Here is a 17,057-nt window from a genome sequence, read left to right as displayed (position 1 = left end):
TGTAAATACGACCAGAGGGTAGGAAAGACAAATGAACAGGCCTGTTAAAATGTTAATTAGGTTATGGTACTCTCAAGATCTGTCTGAAACCCATGGCCATCACGATGGCAACAGTAGCACTAGCAGTGTGTTATTAAAGAAAACAATCACAGGGGAGGGACATCTTGGAGCAAAAGCAAGACTCACATCGTCCTTATAATCCTTGTCTTGGGAATATACTGTTAGCCCATATTTTCTTCTTTTCACAGCATTTGCATACAGTCTGTTAGATTTATTCATTCCATAAGTGATAAATATTTTGTCATAGGCTTGAAGTTTGATAACATGTAGAAATTTCTTTAAAATAGCTCAAGCGTTAAATCGCTGAGTGTACAAGTTTATGACTAGTTTTTGATGGCAATGAAACTTAGATTTTGTCAAATAATTAATAATAATAATAATAAAAAGGCTTTTGAGGCAGGATCTAGAGAAGCAATGTCACAGTCATTATTCAGCATTATAGTCTCTGGCCTTGCATTTTTAGTAAATAGTATAAAAGATCCATGTACGAATACATTTGTGAAACATAAAAAAAAAAAAAAAAAAAATCTTGCTTTTAACACAATTGCAAGCAAGATAGATGAGAGATGAAAAGACAGAATATGTCCTTGCATCTTTCAAAAAGTATTTCATTTTTAATAAATAGTCTAAAATATCCATTTACGAGTACATTTCTGGAATTCTGGAATTCTAATATAATAATATTATAATTTTAGTTTTGCAAAGATGCAGGCCATGACCCCTCATATGCAGACATAATTTGTGCACAAAACAAATTTCAAACATTTAGGCAAAAGCCTATTAAAAGGTTTTTAAGATCGTGAGAAACAAATTCCATCATGTGTGCCCTTTTTAGCTCTTTCTTCTTGTTATATACTGTAGAGGGAGATAAAGAGAAGCAGAGTAAGTGAACAATCACTAAATGAAAGTAAATTTTACTAATATACGGTAACATAATAAAGGCGCTTAAAGAAATATCAACAAATGAACAGACAGATACATAAAGTCTACTAAACAGCAAATGTGTCAGTGTCTAGAAAATGGTTAAACCTATTTCAAGTTTCATAGCATAGCAAAAATTTGACCCAAAGCACTAGGTGGCAGTAGACCTCTGTGGTACAACTAAATTCATTCAAGAAAGTAGGGGGCAAGAAGAGAGACTTTTCTCTGTAAAAAAAAAAAAAAAATACACACCCAAATCTCTAAGGGCAGAAAGTATGTAAGTGTTAAATAAGAATGTTAAGTAGTAATTTAATGAGATGTGGGCCTTCTAATGTCCGTCAGCTATGCAACTTTGTAAGTGTTGAGCATCATAGGCAAGAAAGGAATTTGTCATGGTGACAGAAGCTTCCAGTGCAAATGCAACCATATATACATACATACATACATATACACTACCAGTCAAAAGTTTTGTAACACTTGACTGAAATGTTTGTCATGATCTTAAAAATCTTTTGATCTGAAGGCATATGCTTAAATGTTTGAAATTAGTTTTGTAGACAAAAATAAAATTGTGCCATCATATTAACTTTTGACTGGTAGTGTACATTTAAACATACTGTATATGCACATAGTGACATAAACTATATATATATAAAACAGATGAAAAAAGAGAAATATACAATAGAGCAATAATGTTGTTCAAATATTATATATACAGATATAGTATAGATATAGTTATGTGCAGGTGATGTAATGTATTGAAGAAGAGGTAGGATATGTTAAAGAATATAAAAGAAATATGGATATAATTAGGAATGGATGGATTGAATATTGCACATGGTTGTATTGACAAAAGGAAAGTATTTGGGGGCAATTTTAACTGTTCATGAGGTGGATGGCCTGAGGGGGGAAAAAAAAACTGTTCCTGTGCCTGGCTGTTCTGGAGCTCAGTGCTCTGTAGTGTCGGCCAGAGGGCAACAGTTCGAAAAGGAAGTGTGCTGGGTGAATGGGGTCATGAGTGATTTTACCAGCCCTTTTCGTCACTCTGGTTGTGTACAGTTCTAGTAGAGTGGGTAGGGGAGCACCAATAATCCTCTCAGCAGTCCGAACTATCCCTTGAAGTCTTCTGATGTCTGACTTGGTAGCTGAACCAAACCAGACAGTTATAGAAGTGAAAAGGACAGACTCAATGATTGCTGAGAAGAACTGTAGCAGCGGCGCCTGTGGCAGGTTGAACTTCCTCAGCTGGCAAAGGAAGTACAACCTCTGCTGGGCCTTTTTCAAAATTGAGTCTATGTGGGCCTCTCACTTCAGGTCCTGTGAGATGGTAGTGCCCAGGAACCTGAATGACTCCACTGCTGACACAGTGCTGTTCAGAATGGTGAACAGGGTTAATGCTGGGGTGTTCCTACTAAAGTCCACTTTCATCTCCACTGTTTTGTGCGTGTTCAGCTCCAGGTTGTTTTGACTGCACCAGACAGCCAGGCCAAATACTGTCATTGCAGCGCAACAATTTGAAGAGAACCTTGCTTAACAAACTAGTTAAAGTCAACATATTTATAGATAGATACGTGAACACATCCAGTGTAATTGCTCAGTCATTTGAAGGAAACTCTATCAACCCCTTGAATACTGAGGTTTGATACCACCATAATAATGCAGGAATGTACATTTAGTATTCATGTATAATAAAATCACATGCTTAAAATCTGTTCGACAGGCAATCACATACCATTTCCATTCATGCGTAAAGTATGTTCCTGGCCTATAAAGGAATTCTTACAAGTTCCAAAATGTGTTTGTGAAGATCATTGATGTCCTGCTAACCTGAAAGCAGCTACTGTGATTGATAGACGTCTGGTCTAACCCACACATCAAGCCAAATATGTCAACCTTGGATAATTACTAGAATTAAGATTTGTTTTTTGTTTTTTTGCAATTCATGTTAGAGTTCAGTTGCACCACGTAGCATTAGCGGGCATTAGCCATTCAAGGGTTTAATATTCCACACCCACAGTCTCCATCCAAGTTCCTCTTATCAGAAGGTGTAAATCACCGGCTGGCTGTTATGAAGCTCCGGCATAGCGAGGGTCTTGTGGGCAGGATGTGGCGGTGAGGCCTGGTGTCAGCAGTGTCAGGTTCAGCTTCCTGTGTCCTAATCATTTCAACATGGAGGCCCAAGCCTAGGCTCTGGCTGCTAAACCGCCACCCTGGGCCTCACTCCACCAGCACTGCAATGAAAGCAGCAGTGTGGACCTCCACCCCTTCAGCCCCCTTCCGCTCCCTTGGCTGTACAACCATAAATATTAAAGATCTGCAACGTGAGAGTGGAGCAAAGTTTTGGAGTTGGGGGGTGACTGGATGATTTCACAGTCTAAGTATTATAACCTCAGGTGAGGAAAGCTAGGCTGCTGGAGTGCTCAGGAGAAGGACTTCATGTGTGTTGGGGTACTGAGGAAGAGGGAAAGTGATAAAAGGGCAACCAAGGGCAATCAACATCATTGTACATTATTTACATTTATGCACTTGGCAGATGCTTTTGTGTAAAACTATTTAGGGGCCATTCACAACTAACAGGTATTTGCATCCATTGGTTTTCTAAGTAAACATACACTAGACAGACAGCTTGCTGGGTTTTTTTTCAGCTTCTCGCACAGAAGTGCAAAATTTTTATTGGTTTAAAAGGAAGTCATTTTTTTTAAATAGCATCTCGAGACATCTGCATTCTGTTATATTAGCTGCAATGTATCTAGCTTTTTTAGTGCAAAAACTCATTCAGTTTGAATGGCCTCTTAGAGTGCATTCTAAGTATACTTAAATAATAATAATAATATCAGTACATCACTACATGTGGCAAACCGTGGCATGTACCAGTTTTTCAGCTACAGGAACACGGTCACGCAATTTATTTTTTACAAGCATTCTTTTACATGGACTTTGCAGAATCATTGAACAATTTCTGGCTCTCAAATGCACAAAATTGTAAGTGTACAGTACTTCTCATCTTAGAAAGACCAAGACTGATCCCCAAGCTGCTCGAGACCAGCGAGCAGCCAAACCCTAGGCAAAGTGTGCACTCTCTTATAATCCCTTAGTCACGCAACAGGACGCAGTATTTGATAGTGAAGTTCCTCTGCAGCCTCTATCTCTCAGACTCCAGCTATACAAAACTATTTGAGCCTGCTACAGGGCCCAGGTATCCTTCTGTTCCTCAGTGTTGTTGGGGCCAAGGCACAATATTGCTCCCAACCAGTGAAGTAAGGTTGGAGTGGTGAGTGCAATCGCAAAGTCCAGACCACTGAGTGGGGGGAATGGCATAGTCTATGCCCCTGCCCAATCCATGAGCTCCCTTGAGGCTGTCTAAGACAGGCTGTGTGTATGTGTCAGTGAAGGAGAGGTCACGAGGTCATTGGGTTCGGCCTCTTCTAACTGTTCCAATATGTGCAAATATGTCAAATGAAGTGGCTGAGGTTGTAACAGTCGGGTAGGGTTTCTCTGTGCCTGAAAGAGGGAGAAAAAGAAAAAGAGAGAATGTCAAGGGCCCACAGTACACCACCATACGTCAGCAACAACAGACTGGAAAATATTAAAGGGAAAGTTCACCTAAACATGAAAATTCTCTCATCTTCATCTTTTTTTTTTTTTTTCATGTTGTCCCCAATTTGTATGATTTTTATTCCTCTGTGGAACACAACAGGAGATGTAATTTGTAATAGGCTAAATGTTAGCCTCAGTCACCGTTTACTTTTAATTTACGGGGAAAAAAATGTAATGAAAGTTAAAGGTAACCACGGCTGTCAGTTTGTCTATCATCTCTTTTTGTGTTCCATGGATGAGTGAATGATGACAAAAGAATTGTTTATTTGTGAACTCAGCCATATAACTTTTTCATCATACAAGCAATTAAAATGTATATTAAGCATCATAAAAAGAATTTACCAAATGACAGCTTGGATCCTTGTGAATATAATTGGCAATGTATCTGGCAGGGAATTGCAAAGGGCTGGAAAACAGTGCTGGTTCAGAGCACCTACATAATTTCATGGCTTATAATGACAAAGTTATGGCTTGTAAGGATTTATTTGGTTAGGAAATGGGGCCATCACCAAACAGAAATCAGTAACAGGGTGTTCGCTCGAGGCCAATTAGGGAAGACCTCATCAATCCAGTCTGCCAGTCTCACAACATTCCCATGCCACTGCCGGTAGAAAACAAACCCCTGAGCAATTACCCAAAATTATAATTTTACTAACAGAACCTAGACAATTGAGTATCAGTGCATGAAAAAATTAACACGTTTGCATTCGTCTCCAGATATTAATGAGGAAATAATTATCTTTGGGCTATAATAGTCATATTTTGGTTGGTGCATTTAGTTCTGTTGGGGTGTTTGTTTGAAAAATGCATTTGGTCTGGGTTATTTGTTTCTGACAGAAGTGTGGTGTTGATTTGAAAACCTGGAGAGTTTTTGCTTTCATGTCAAGTTTTTTTTTTTTTTTGTTTTTTTTTTTTTCAGGGGTCATGGTCATAGTTAAGCAATATGTTTAGTAAGAGTATATTTCCCATCACTACAATTTATTAGACAACACTTTTCAACCTTGGCTTTTTCAGTAAATGCACATCTAAGAACTTCTTATACTTTAGAAACTGATGCAAGGTGTCTAAACTATTTTCTGCTGATATGCCTCCACCTCTCAACCTCAAAATGTTTCAAAACATTTTGATGAGCAAAAAAAATAAATAAATAAAATAAATAAATAAAAATCTGCTAACCAAGCTGTTGTTGACAGAATACCAAGATATGAAAGATTTCAAGTTTATTCTTAAATGCTTGTTTGAAAGAATTTGGATGGACTCCCATCTGTTTATCAGTTCAGGAGTCCATGTCTTCTTATAGACAGTTTTAGCTGCTCCATATGAGTATCTCTCATCTTTTCATATTTCAACTTCAAGCAGATGGAGGGAAAAATACATAAATAAAATAAAACACCTTATGCTCAGCAATTAAACCATTACTGTTTGGTAAAAGACATTTTGATGTTAAAAGCATGCAGGGACAAAAGCCATCTAGGGCTGCGGTTTTAATCAGTGTAATTTCCTATTTTTATACTTTAGCCAGGAGCACCTTTTGAGATCTTCACAGATTCAGACAATGCAACCAACAGACTTCAAACATAAGTTTGAAGTGATGCTAAATGTTTTTGCCTGAGGAGGAGGGGAAGGATATTTGTCTGTCTGCCAGGTGGGTACCATAATAATAATAATAATAATAATAATAATAAAGACAGGAAGCATTTCCCATCCCTCAGGAGACAGTGCCATAGCTTTAAAATCTAATAATTTCCTTTTTGGAATAGAGTAATAATCCCACAGTATACATCTAGTGTCTCCGAGGACAGCAGAAATAAAGAAAAAAAGCTTAAATGAATTGTTCAGCCTCTGCAGTTAATCGCATATGATTTAAGGATAGCATGGAAATTCAGGATAGCTTCAATCTGAAAATGCAAATATGCCTCAAACTATGTACCCACCACATAAGAATGGCCTTAGAATCGTAAACTCGCAAATTTAGCAAGAAATGAAACAATGCAATTCCATAGTTCAAATTATTATAAGCACTTATTGAAATGCAACGCTCAGACCTTTTTTTAGTTTTAAAATGTGTGACTCCTATTTTGGAGAGCAATTGAAAAGGCTTGTTCTACCTTTGAAACAGCCTTCCTTCTCAGCTAATGTCACAAATCACTCTTACTTTTCAACCCCTTCCCTCTAACCACCTGTGTTCTGTTCTGGTATGCAATGCACACTTTTCACAATCCAATCAATCTCTGATGGAATAAACAAAACCCCACCCTACCTTTGTCATAAGTTCTGTCAAAAACTGGAACAGTAAGAGTAAAAGATTTCAATTCCATGTTCACCCACCTTGGTCACTCGCATCACCTTGTATACTGTAGCATCTATTCTTTGAGTAATTTCTAGTTAAATAGATAGAGTGCAATTTCAAAGGCCATCCATTTGGTGGTATGTTAAGTAGATAATGAGTTATGGTCTGTTTAGATGTTGTGGTTATCCAACCAACCTCAAATTAGTGGCTCCCTTAATAACCTCAACAGTGCTGACCAGGACAATTGTTGTGGTCTCTTCCCCTCTGGATTAGAGTACACCACTGTGGCAAAATGGAATTTGGTTTTATATTATTGTAACAGAACCAAAGTAACAAAACAGTTTATTGTACAAAAGTAAACAAAAATGTCCTTCAAATCAAAAAGTGAAATGTATTTCTGCCTAGGCCAAACAGTATGTAAAATGATTGGGTGTTTGCTTTCTAAATGTCTAAATTCAATTTAAAAGGTTTCATGCTCTTGGCAGCCAATAATTCACTGCACAAAACACACTGAGGTTGCCAAAACTATATTCATCATTGTAAGTGGAACTGTATTTAATGTAGTCTGGGTTGTATTTTCTTTTAGCTTTAGCTTGGGGGGTCTAATGGTGCATTTGGATGAATAGAAGATCCAGTATTGTCTGTTTGAAAGACTAAGCTTAATTTCTGTGTTTTTAAGTTAGGGCATTGATTTTCAAGGATGATTTGGAAGGCACAGACAGGCTGTTTGATAGAAACATCTTTCCTCTCCTAGACACACAGAGACAGATTACAAATTCAGACATTACCTCAGTGACACGGGTAGCCATGGAGAGAGAGAGAGAGAGAGAGAGAGAGAGAGAGAGAGAGAGAGAGAGAGAGAGAGATGGAGGTGGAATGGCAAAGTCCCATTGGAATCAGAGCTGGCATAGTTTTAAGGTCAAATATACATTGTTATCATTTAAGAACTATATATACAAGTGACAATTTTCATGCATGGTAAAAGCATATGGTGCATTTAGAGTATGTAAAAATAACACTAAAGAGGCGTGGAGGCATGCGTTCAGTTATTCAAGGTTATGATTAATGTGGAAAAGCACTAAAATTAAGTTGATGGGCTGCAGAGGGCAAAAATAAATCACCACCAACACCAAAACTTTAACTAGTGTAAAAGTGTATAATGCATATGATTATTTGCAATTACAGGCCTTTCACTCAGGACATGTTTTTGTGCTTTATCTATCTATCTGTCTATATCTTTATCTATATATTATCTTTGGTCATGCAGTATTGTCTAGATGGATGTCTTTGGCCAATATATCATGTCGTGCCATGAGATGGATGTTTTTGTCTGTTACGTGATGCCATTTTCAAGTTTAAAATATTTTGACATTTGATGTGCAGCATATCCATGACAATTTTAAACAATGGTCCAACAGATGCAACTTGGATTGAGATAAGTGTGTTTACATCTGGACAAGCATATTGATTGTTTACATTAGCACGGTGTATGGAAGTTAATGGGCATATAAACGTGCCTTCTGTTCAATTCCATTGCACTCCATCTAGCTCTTTGTAACACAAGAGTGCATTCTGGGTGAATGTCCCCTCTGTATTTTATGTATTTTATTTATTTATTTATTTCAATTTTTTATTTTTTATTTTAAGTACTGTGCAGCCAAAAAAATAATTAGGCTATTCTGCACAATATATCACAAAAGAAATGCGTTGTTTATGGTGTATGTTAATGATGTCATGAAAACATGCAGTAGTGATGCATTCTTTATGCAAACCACTGAAAATAATGCATGCAGTGTTGCAGTACAGTCTCAGGGTGAGTGCGTGTGCTGCAGCGTGTGTGGGAGTGAGTGGAAGTTTGGCATAGTGTGCAGAGGAGGCCTAACTGCCTGTACGCGCGGTGGAGGCGAGGTGTACCGCAGGCCCCGGCATGCAGCCGTCTGATAAAAATCCAGACAGTAAATCAGAGAGGGAACGGAACGAAAGAGCCAAGCAGTGGCAGCACAGTCACTGCAGCTGTACAGCTCACACAGAGCCAGATGCTACCTAGGCTAACGGCCACACACACACATATACATGTTCCCTCTTTGTCTCCCAGAAGTGTTAACCGTCCAAGGCTTTAGTAGTTTCCTGATTTCTGATTGCATCCACAGGCATCTCCCTCCGAGACAGAGGAAATATGTTACTCCTATACAACTTCATTGCAATATCGGCTATCAAGTGCTTCACATAATGACCACACATTATTTTCCCCTGAAAACCCTGTTCCCCACAGACATGCAAGAATTCAGGGTTGAGAGGTTTTTAACTAGAATGTTTTTTACAGCTAAATTTCTCTAAAGTGGGCGGCCTGAAGCAGAGGTTCTGTTGGGCAATAAGCAATGAGTTTTGCGTTCCTTCACAACATGTTTTGTGCGCTCCCAATAGTTTTGCATTCCTTTGCATTATTTTGGGTTCTCTCACAATTCATTAATCATGGTTTTACTACAGTAACCATAGTTGTACTATGGTATTTGAAGTAAAACCACAGCAACCACAAAATTTGCCATGGTTTTATTATAGTAACTCACTGATTCTTGAGATAAGGGACAAAAAAAACCTGGCTCCAGTGTACAAAACATGGTTAAGATGGAAAAATATTTAATTTTGTCAACTCTTAATTTTCAGAATAGTGTGAAAGCAGAATATATATATATATATATATATAATGTATTTTATCACTTAACTCCTTTACACAATTATTAGATAATTAAAGGCTTTAAAAAAGGATCAAATTAAAATAGCATGCTTTAGTGTGTCTGACGGAGTTGACACAAACCACAGTAAGTTGTGCAGCAAGTTATGAAGTGAATAAATGTCAGTTTTCAGAAAAAAATTAATAAATAAATAAAAAAATAAGCGTTTTTATAAAAACCTTTTCCCTTACATGGTTGGTTAGCTGACACTTTACCTACAAATATATCCATTTCAAATGAATTTTGTATTAGAAAATAAAAACTGAGATTTTAAACATGTTTTGTCCCTTATCTCAAGAATCAATGAAGTATAGTTCAATTATGGTATTTGTAGTAACACAATAGCTATAAACTTTACCATGGTTTTACTACAGTAACCATATTTTAACCATGATATTTATAGTGAAATCATAGTATTAATAAAGAAAATGGTGCTTGTAAAAATCATAATTTTGTGGTTACTATGGTTTTACTACGAATACAATAGTTGAACTTTGGTTACTTTAGTAAAACCATGGTTAACCTTTCTGAAAATGAATCAGGCTTTTACTACAGTGACCATAGTTGCTACCAGAAATCATGGTTTCTACAGTCTACACTTTCACTATAGTAAAAAAATAAAATAAAAAATAAATAAATAAAAAAGAACTGCAGTGATGGTTACTACACCATTACTATAGTAAAAGCATGGTTAATTTATTGTTAGGGAACGCAAAACACATTGCGAGGGCACACAAAACAAGTTCAGAAAAAAAAAAGAAAAAAAAACCTCCCTGTTCTCCAAGAGTAACTATTGTCTGTTTTCCTATTTAGTGATGCTAAAAATACCTATGTCTATGCAGTCCATGGTAATGTTATTAAAATGTAGGGTTTAATGGGGCTAAAGGCACCCCTTACGGATTTTTTGCTTTTTTTCTGGCCACAAAATGTATCAAGGTAAAAAATAAAAATAAAAAAATGTATTTATTTTTATTGAATATTTATGGAGCAACATCATTTGTGTGAAAAGAAATAACAACAGAAGGTTGTTTCGATTAAAATTCAGTTTTTTAATAAAAGGTGTTGAGGGAGCCTTTTAACCCACACTTGGGGTAAAAGGCCCCTAGGGGGTTTAAGTGATATCGTGTAGCTACAGGGGCAATAGTTATAGGTCAAAATTTGTCAACTAATGCAAATAATTTTGAGACACCAATATGCTTTTTTGAGTGACAAATTACTTCGATGCTTACTCAAAATAAATACTTCAGAAAAAAATTCAACAAGTTCCTGTTCATTTCAAACATTTTTTGTATTGTATTAGATCTCAAGTACTATATGAACAAACTAATCTCTAGTATGATTGGATGAGTCAATGTGAGCCCATAATAAACACTTTTCATAACAAATCTATTCACCCCACTTAAAAAACAAAAAGCAACAAAAAAACAAAAAAACCAATGTGTTTTATAGGGGCCTTTAACCCCTGCAACAGGGGGGCTTTTTTACCCCAAATACTATCATTTCACTTATTGGACAGTTATTGAAAAAGGTTTGATTTAAAGACCTTAAACAAAACCGAAAATGATAAATATGTATTTTGTCTCAAAAGAAATGTGTTAATTTCAGGGATTTTCATTAGCTACAAACATTTGCAACATTTAAAATAAATATATATATATATAAAAAAATTAGATCAAATTGCCTCAGAATCAACCAAAATGAAACAGGCGTTTAGGAAAGTGCTGTGGTAGTTTTTGTTGCTATTTATTGTTTTGGGAGAAAATAAAATCAATGGAGCCTTTTGACCCGCGGAGCCTTTAGCCCAGTTGTACCCTACTTTTCGATGTTTTATGTTAAGAACATTTTCTGTTTATGTACAATTTAGCGTAAAAGCTAGACGAATGAGGGCTTTCTTTCGCCAGTCATGAGAAATGGTGGTATTCTTGATAAATGTTTGCTCTTAGTATCTGTCTCTTCTTGTCTCATTCTTTCCCGTCTTCTCCATATCATTATTTCCTCTTTCCATTGTGTCTATTGTTGTCACGTAAGGAATTCTGTTTCCTGCATTTCCACTGACTCAGGCAATGGCCATCGTTCCTCTCAGCCAAGACATCTTATCTGGGCCAGGCAGTAGGGAAGCAGAAAGGGAGGGGATCCAGAGACGAGGGGGCTTCGGCATGGTGGTCTGCCCCATCTCAGCATGTGCGTTTGCAGTATGGCCCCTCTTGGTGATGAATGAGAGGAAACTGGGGGATGGCACTGGGTTTGGTTTGTTTGGTTGTTGAGTTCTCTCTGTGTATTATGAGCCAGCCAAAAGAACTTCTGAAAAGCAGAGTGAAGTGGGAAGAGATAACATGGTTTTCCAGTGACTCGGCTGTACTCCTGTTTTTCACAGTTTTGATGGTCAGTTAAACTCAACTGAGTAATGATTCTTTGACGTTTGTGAAAATACCATTCATAGGAAAAACAGAAAAGAAACCTTTCTTAGAAATCATGCCATTGGCATATTGTTTGTCATTTTATTGTTTGGTTTGCTTGTTTTGTTTACATGTGTTTACATTCTTCTTACAAGGGACTTGCTCTTGTCATCAGATTGTGGCTGCATTTCTCTTCTAGTGCTCTTAGATCTTAGTGCTGCCTTAGACACCATAGATCATGACATTCTCTTGGATAGGCTTGAGAATTATGTTGGCATTTGTGGACAGGCATTAGCTTGGTTTAGGTCGTATTTCTCTGACCACTGCCACTTTGTCTGTGTAAATGAGGAACTGTCAGATCAAATTAAAGTTAATTATGGAGTGCCACAGGGATCAGTTTTAGGGCCTCCGCTTTTCTCCTTATATATGCTTCCCCTGGGAGACTTTATCAGGAACCATGGAATTAGTTTGATATGCCGACGATACCCATCTTTACAGTATATTTCTTCGAAACCCAATGAAATTTCACAATTTTCCAAATTAACAGAGTGTATCAATGAAATCAAAGAGTGGATGGCTAGAAATTTCATTCTACTCAATTCCGATAAAACAGAGGTACTAATTATTGGAACAAACCCTCTAAAAATAAGACACTAAAATATAATCTGACTCTTGATGGATGAACTGTAATGTCAACTTCTACAGCAAAAAAATGTAGGTGTTCTATTTGATAGCAATTTAACCTTTAAAAATAAATAAATAAATAAAATAAAAAATAAAATATTCCAGTGTTTGTAGAACAGCATTCTTCCACCTCAGAAATATTGCTAAGTTACGACACATGCTATATGTTTCTGATGCTGAAAAACAAATTAATGCGTTCATGACTTCAAGACTAGATTATTGTAATGCATTACTAGGTGGATGTCCTTCGGGTTTAATAAATAAACTTCAACTGGTTCAAGAAATATGATCATATCAGCCCCATTTTATCGCCGTTACATTGGCTACCTGTTAAGTTTTGTATTAATTTCAATAATCCGTCATGCTCATTACGATCACAAAACTATGGCCAGTTAACAATACAGAGAATATCTAAATCCACAAAAGTAGGGAGATAATTTTCATATTTGGCTCCAAAACTATGGAACAGTCTTCCTAGCAGTGTTCGGAACTCAGGCACTCTCTCAGTTTAAGTCTAGACTAAAGACTTATCTATTCAGCCAGGCATACACCTAATTTATCCCTCAATTCATAGTTATGCTGCTTTAGTTAGGTCTGCCAGAACTGGAAACTCTTTTCTTATTCTTTAACCCTGCTTTAACATGAATGGCATCTTCGCTAATTTTATTAGATTTTTTTCCCCCTGTCTAAACCTCGGGATAAAGAAGAAAATGTTTTTTTTTTTATTATTATTATTTAAGAAGTTATACAGAGTTCTGAGTAAATTTAGTTTAGAAAAAAAATTCAATTTAGTTTTCTGTATTTATTTAATAGAGTTCTTTTCACCACTTCATGGTGGATGGTTGTAAATGACTGGGAAATTTAACTCAGCTTTAGAGAAGAGAGGGGCTGATGCAGGCTCGAAGACACTTGGCAGGAGTTGAATAAAGTTTGTGGAGATTCACAGCTCTGAGCCCTTGTGCTTAAAACTGAATGACAAATGCAGGCTGTCTGAAGAGCTGTGATTCAATGTGAGTAAGTGAACACACAATGGCTCTTGTCAAACACATTGTACAACTTTATGCAGGAAACAAATTTGCTTTTATAGTTAATGTGTGCTTTTTGCTATAAAAAGAAGAATAATTACCAAAAATAATGCCATGGAACTATAGACAATTCAAAGGGCTGAGTATACCAGTCCTAAAACCAAACAAATTGTTACATTTTCCATTGTTACATTTTCCAGTGGTTCTATATTATTCACAAATATATTAATTTGGTAGTGTTTTTGATAACCTATTTATGGTGAAGCAAGTAATTATAATGAGTTGAATTTGGTAGTTTTACTCAGAGACATCATTACAGTATACTTTTATTTTTGTGTGTATTTCTAAAAATAAATAAATAAATAAATAATTTTGGTGACCTAATGGGCAGCAGCTGTTGTGTGGGTGTTTTAAGAGTTTGCAGGCCTGGCCCACCTCATCAACGTGGTCACTACTAAAGCTTATCCATTACCTGCAATGTACTGCCATCCAGAAGTTCCTGAGGAAATTGCCTAATAACAACAAGAATCTGGGGGCAAATGGAGTCCATGTAGTTATAGAGGGTGTTCCAGAGAGGAAGACCAGAGGAGCTCTACAATGGTAGAAATTCGGGGACACTTGAAACCAATTAAAAGCAACAAGGCTTGCCAGCTTTCTCTTCATTTTCTCTATTCCTTCACTTGGCTTTGTGTGCAGAAAAGCTTCCTTCCACATGCTATTTGTGGATCTGAAAGATCTGGGTGCAGGCAAACTGGAGAGAGGTGTATTATCGCAGATGCAGATCAATGCTTTTAACTCATAAAAACCTCTCTAATCCAATGCAGATGTCCCCTTAGAGCATCTAAATGGATTTTGTTCTGAGAGAGAGAGAGAGAGAGAGAGAGAGAGAGAGAGAGAGAGAGAGAGATTAATATATGATGAATTATTCTATTAAATTTATTCTTCAAATTGAAGATAAATTAGAGGTTTAGGGGGCTTTATGGGGCATTAGAGCTTTTGTGATGATGCTATTTTCCATCATCTAGATCTTGTATTTTCAGATCCTGACCAGCAGATGGCATCCAAAGCCTTTTGCAAGTCTCAAAGGTCCTTCCCGCCAGACTCAGCGAGGCATATAAGCATAAGTCTAAATAATCGTTAACAGAAATTAAGCTTTACTATAAACACAGTTCCATCAACGTCATTACTTCAAAAGGGCATAAATGTTCAAAAGATGGCCTATGTGTTCCCTGTACGGATTTATGATATCTACAACAGGAAAAGTCTTGAGTGAATGTGCTGCAAATGATTCTACCAGATGAGCTTTAGCATGAAGCACACGGAGAGCTATCTGCGGAGAAGTCACACGGTCAAATAAAAGACCGAAATCACATTTGTTTCTGACCACAAATTCCCATCTCGTGTGATCCGATAAGGCCTGTTTGGTTGATGACTTCTCATGGGGCTTTTAATCACATTACCAGGACATACGCCATAAAAGGCACCTGCCTTTCCCCTGATACCCCTGGTGAAAATATGGAATAGGCCTTTCAGAGTTTACCATTTATTCAACAGCTTGTCTCTCTTAAAATGAATTGCTGCTTAAATTTAATTTTGTCCAAATGGGACAAGGCTAAAACAATACAAACTATACATAAAGAGGCATTTAAAAAGTAGCAAAAATAATTGATGCAGGTGTAATAAAAAGTTTCTAACATGGTTTTAGTGAGAGAAAAAAATCTGTTTAATTAAATCAACCCCAGGGACATTCAAGGCCAGAAACACTCTTTCATAGTATTTCATAGTGTAAGTTTTGGATTGTTAAATTCTGTGAAAAAGCGTCAATATCAGGCCCCTCTTTTTGTCTCTCTTCATCTCTTTGTCTAACTCTCTCTCAAAAGGTACTGCAGCGTGCGAAGATGGCAAAACACAGCACTCTTGTTTAGGGCTGGGTGTGCACAGAGCCACTCCCAGGCTTAATTGTCCCAAAGTTCTTTCCAAATTGCAATTAAAGATAAACAGAGAGCTTGATGGAGAGCCACGATAATGCTGCTATCTGGCATCGGCCTAATTGTTGCAAACATGCTCTATTGGACAGACAAATTTTCTCTGGCCCCACCCCCTCCCTCTTGGCCTGAGTAGTGCATACTTCAGAGGCGATCTGTTTACTAACCTTCTTATTTAAGGCACTTTGATGTCCCTGCCAGCATCTTTATAAACGGTTATTCTAACAGTCTATATTTGTAGATATTGCAGAAAGAGTTGCATTGAGGTCAGATGACGCAGGCTTCATTTGAAATTGTTTGTTGATATGTCATTGGATATAGTAAGTGTTCTAGTAATGAACCGAGACAGAAAGCTACTCATAGATGATGTCATGTTTCTGATGATGAACATGCTAGAAAATGCATAACTAAAGTGCATTAAAGACAGAGGTACTAAAAGAAACATGGAAACTTAAATGAATATTTCATCCCAAACACATTCTGCCATATTTACTCACCCTCATGTTGTTCCAAACCAATATGACTTTTGTTCTTATGTGGAACACAAAAGGAGATGTTTGAATGAATATTGCTGGCCATCTTTCAATACAATGAAAATGTAGGGGTGTGCAGTGAAGCCATGCAGTGAAGCCATTATCTGTATCTGTATCTGTTCATGTGACAAAATGATCTGTATCTGTCTCTGTATTCAGATAGAACCAGGTGTGGGCAGGGCTTAAACCGGAAGTGTGTCAAAACAAAATGAAACGCCCATTTTTAAATGTGACTCTTACATTTATAGTTTCTAGTAATATAATATGCCGTTGTATATGCCTTTTCATAATAATAGCCTAATAATAACAATAATCATAATAATAATTATTATTAATATTATTATTATTATTATACTTTTTTTAACAAATATTTTAGTATTTTTTTCTTACCAGATTAAACTGAATTTGTAGGCTACATTAACTGTGGAATATGCTGTGCTTTCTCCTGGTATTTCTGATATTAATATCTGCATGAATCAGAATTTTGTTTGACTGTGCATGTATAACAGCATTATTCTGGAGGCAGGAGGTGTCAAGCAAAATCTGAAATGTCAAGATCACATTTTGCAGTGAATAATAAATACAAATTTAAACATTAAAAGAAATTAAAATAAAATCAATATGGCCTACAAACAGGTGAAAGTCCCATATCGTAAGTTTATCAGGAATTTTTACGATAGGGCACCATTATTTAGTTAAATAATAATAAATAATAATAATAATATAAAATTTATATAGCACCTTTCCAAAGTTCAAGAACACTTAACATTCTCAAATTTAGCACAGTTTATAGAAGAAGAAGAAAAAAAGATGGAACATGTTCAGTTTCTTCAT

Source organism: Myxocyprinus asiaticus, chromosome 26 (genome assembly GCF_019703515.2).
Source record: "Myxocyprinus asiaticus isolate MX2 ecotype Aquarium Trade chromosome 26, UBuf_Myxa_2, whole genome shotgun sequence".
NCBI lineage: Eukaryota > Metazoa > Chordata > Actinopteri > Cypriniformes > Catostomidae > Myxocyprinus > Myxocyprinus asiaticus.
The sequence above is the reverse complement of the archived record's forward strand: the minus strand, read 5'-3'. Positions refer to the sequence as shown.